The 4346-nt window shown below is 44.3% G+C and overlaps 1 pseudogene; it reads right to left on the bottom strand.

Annotated features, from left to right (window-relative positions):
* Positions 1-2859: 2859 nt before the first annotated feature.
* Positions 2860-3983, bottom strand: LOC105504377 (annotated as a pseudogene).
* Between the last annotated feature and the right edge of the window lie 363 nt (positions 3984-4346).

Raw genomic sequence — 4346 nt, 5'->3', positions numbered from 1 at the left:
TAATTCTAGGTTGACAATTGTCTTCTAGTACTTTAAGTATATTGCTTCACTCTCTTCTAGGCTTGCATTACTTGCAGCAAAAATCTTTTGCTATTTTTTATATTCTGTACGTAAGTTCTCTTTTTTCCTTTGGCTGATTTTAAAATTTAAATTTTTCTTCTCATAAGTAGTTCTAAGCAATTTGAATATGGCATACTGGCATACTACTTTTGTTGCTGTTACTTGGGCTGGGGGTTCATTGACCTTCTTAGATCCATGGATTTATACTTTTCATCAATTTAGAATTTTTCTCTTTTTTTGAGACAGAGTCTCATTCTGTCGCCCAGGCTGGAGTACACTGGTATGATCGCAGCTTACTGCAGCCTCCACTTCCCAGGTTCAAGCAATTCCCCTGTCTCAGCCTCCCAAGTAGCTGGGACTACAGGTGCATGCCACCATGCCTGACTAATTTTTTGTATTTTTAGTAGAGATAGGGTTTTGCCATGTTGGCCAGGCTAGTCTCGAACTCCTGGCCTCAAGTGATCTGCCTCCCTCAGCCTTCCAAAGTGTTGGGATTACAGGCATGAGCCACCATTCCGGGCCTATTTAGAAATGTTTTATCTATTAGTCTTTCAAATATTTTTTCTGCCTACCCCTCACTTTTTCTGGGACTGCATATTAGGTCACTTGAAGTTTTCACACATCTCACCAACGTTCTATGTACCTTTTTCTGTGATCTATTTCCTTCTGCATGTTTATTTGTATAGTTCCCATGCCTTCAAATTCTGTAATCATTTTTTTCTGTAGTGTCTAATCAGCTATTAATCCTGTTACAGGCTGAACTGTGGCTCCAAAAGTCCATATGTTGAAGCTCTAACTCCCCATGTGACTGTATTTGGAGAAAGGATCTCTATAGAGGCTAGGAAGGTTGCAAGAATTCAGAAGGGCACATCCTAATCAAATAGGACTGGTGTCCTTATGAGAAGAGAAGGAGACACTTCTGTGTGTGTGCACCCAGATAAACAACCATGTGAGAACACAGCAAGAAGTTGGCTGTCTACAAGCCCAGGATAGAAGCCTCACGATAAACCAACCCTGGCACCTTGATCTTGAACTTCCAACATCCAAAACTGTAAGAAAATAAACTTCTGGCCAGGTGCAGTGGCTCATGCCTGTAATCCCAGCACTTTGGGAGGCTGAAGCAGGTGGGTCACGAGGTCAAGAGATCGAGACCATCTTGGCCAACAATGGTGAAATCTCATCTCTACTAAAAATACAAAAATTAGCTGGGCATGGTGGCGGGTGCCTGTAGTCCCAGCTACTCAGGAGGCTGAGGCAGGAGAATTGCTTGAACCCAGGAGGCAGAGGTTGCAGTGAGCCAAGATCATGCCACAGCACTCCAGCCTGGTGACAGAGCAAGACTCCATCTAAAAAGCAAAAATAATAATAAAAAAAAGGTTTTGTTTGTTTTTTTGTGTGTGTTTTAAAGTGAACCACTGCCCAGTATGAAAGTTTAATCTTCTCCTAGGACCAACGCTTTTGAAATCACTCAACTCGAATCAATTCAATGGAACTTGTGCTGTCAGTGACTGAACCCTGCCACCAATGGTTTCAGAGTTCAAAGGTCAAAAAAGAGAACTGCTCCAAGAGTTCTCCCCACTAAGAGTATGGGCCCTTGCTTTCCCTCCTGTCTCATCCCCTCTACCACCCTCTTCCCCTTCCCCAACACCTCAGCCAGTGGTTTCAACAAGGTGATATTTATAACTTCATTATTGGAAAGAAAAGGGTCTTCTGTCTAATTGCGGGAATTAGCCACTCTGAGACAGAATGATCTGCTCATACTGTATACTCTCCAAAAAAGACCTTCCCTCCTCAGTCAATTTCCATCTCCAAAGTGGCAATTTTGGTAATTTATCAACTAGCGTAACCTTTGTGGTGAACAGCATCAGGTTTAGGCAGGGAACATCTTGGCTTATATAGGTTTCAGACATTCACAGCCTTTTTTTTTTTTTTTCCATTTTAAAAACTTTATTTAAATGGAGACTATTAGTCATATGATTGGAGAATCAATAATGAAAAATAGTTCTTTAGGGTCTTCTGGTGAGGTGGAGGAACACACCAAACTGCACTGGCCCTGTCAGGGGACGGACACCCTTGTGGGGTCAGGCTCAGCCCTCCGAGTGGCATGAGGTCCTGCAGGCAGCGGGGCCCGCACACTCCAGCCTCCTGCCTGGTGACCCGCCCTGGGCCTAGGGATTCACAGCTTTTAATCATAGTCCTTATTTATGATGCCAATGACATTTCTTTCATAGGTAAAATATTCTGGACATAGAAGCAAATCATTAGTTGTCTGTTCTTTCCATTGCTTCACCATTTCCCCATCAAGCACCAAATTTTTATCAAAATGATGCTACCCATCTGCCTTCCTCTTCTCCCCATCCCTCCCTACCCCAAATAATACATCAGTAATAGCCAAAAACTACACACATGCTATGCTGCAACAATGCAGTTAACACTATTGGGAAGTAGGCTGTGGGCTGTGGAGATGCTCTTTGAAGATCTACAGTATTTTTATTTGCTCTCCCACACACCCAACTCTGCAAGTGTTGTCCTTCACAGAAGGCCCTTTGCTTTTCTCAGCAAAATGAAGAATAGGCTGCCTTGAAACACTTATCACCCTTCCCCTTCACTGGGATAGGCCTGCAAACTCTACAGCTTGGAATGACTGTAAAGCACTTGGGCTGCTGCAGGGCACAGAAACTATACTGGCTCTTCAAAGGACATCTTCTCAAGCCACCTCTATGCTGGCAAGACAAGTAGAACTTCCCTTCCTACTGGAAACCCACATTCAGATGTGACAGGGGCTGGTACTCAGGAGAGTCAATTCTTGTCATCTTTTTTGTCATCCTCCTTCTTGGGGTAGGAATGCCTTTCCTCATAGAAATAGAAAGATATGACAACCTGTGGGCACTTGACATTGGCTTCCTTGCCAGGAAACAGGTCGGCCTCATCAGAGTTTTTCCATGAGCTCTCCACTGAAGTCTGTAGCTCCAATAATCTACTCTGGCATCAAACCCCCAGCAAAGCCTCATGGCTTTTCTGACCCTTCTTTCTTCTTCTTTGGTTTGCTTTCCTCTCCCTTTAAAGCAGGAGATGTAAAAAAACAAAACAAAACAAAACAAAAAAACACAAGTTTTCTGTATGGGCTGACTCACTCCAAGGCCCAGTAATAAGCAAGGCTCTGTCAGGGCTCTTATAGTGCTATCAGCAGAGCCAGAGCCCAGAAGGAATGGGCTCCAGGAGCAGGGATGAGAAAAACAAGTTCTTCTTACCAGTTTCCCCTTTTTAAAATTCTCTCCCCATACCATTATTCTTTGTTCTGCTCTCCTAACTATTTTTGTAACTATTTCTGGAAGTTGGTAAGGATTTTGTAAGTACCTGTTTTCCCATCTGTGCAGTATGGCAAAGGTCGCAAGACATGCCTGAGTTTCAACATCTGTCACTGTTTGATAAACTGCCTTTGTTCTGCTTCTGTAAGCTTGCTTGCCCGCCCTGCAGGTTTCACACCACTAGCTGACCAACCCCCTTCGGATGCATGTATAAAAGTCAAGCCCTGTCTTTGTTTGGGGTTCACTCTTTGGATGTTAATCCGCTGGGCTGGTGCACCTAAATAAATCCTCCTGAGTCACCCATTGGTAGCTCCTGTCTCTTTAATTCCCGCAACACCTTATCTTCAAAATCATCAGCTTTGCGCTTGCCTCCCTCTGATTTATCTGTCTCATGTGTTGTTTTCTGTGACTGCAGAAACTCAGCAATGAGGTCAGGGCAATCCAGGTTCTCTTCTGGTTCCCAAGTGTGGTCCTCATTGAGAGCCCTTTCCACTTTAGGAGCTACTCTACTTTTCCCTTTACCACTCCACAGTTGAGAACTTTTTCCACCACAAATTCCTCTTCCTCCACTTCTAGCACCTCCTCCACTTTCTTCGTGTTTTGTTTTTTCCTCATAGTGCCCGCTAGCTTTCTGGTGTAAAGGGTGACACTACTCAGAGCAGTGCCCAAGAGTCCAAGAGGAATTGGTGCCACACTACTGGCACATCACAGTGTGTCGGCAGAGGGTGTGGCGCCCAGGAAAGCAGCAAGCCAGGTGGCCGCAGTGGAGCCCCTCCCTGAAGTGGCCTACTGCAGGTCCTGGCTAAGGGCCCTTCACTTAGCCAAACAAAAGAACCTCGCACTCTGCGCTGCCCACCTCCCACCCTCTTTCAACATTCTTTTTGTTCAAGTGTGTTGGTTAATTCTTTCAGCTTTTGTATGCTGAAAAACTTGTGTCCTACGTTTTTGAAAATTTTTCTCCAGGAATATAATTCTAGG

Source organism: Colobus angolensis, unplaced genomic scaffold, assembly GCF_000951035.1.
Source record: "Colobus angolensis palliatus isolate OR3802 unplaced genomic scaffold, Cang.pa_1.0 Scaffold91, whole genome shotgun sequence".
Classification (NCBI taxonomy): Eukaryota; Metazoa; Chordata; class Mammalia; order Primates; family Cercopithecidae; genus Colobus; species Colobus angolensis.
This window is presented reverse-complemented; position numbering and strand designations above follow the sequence as displayed.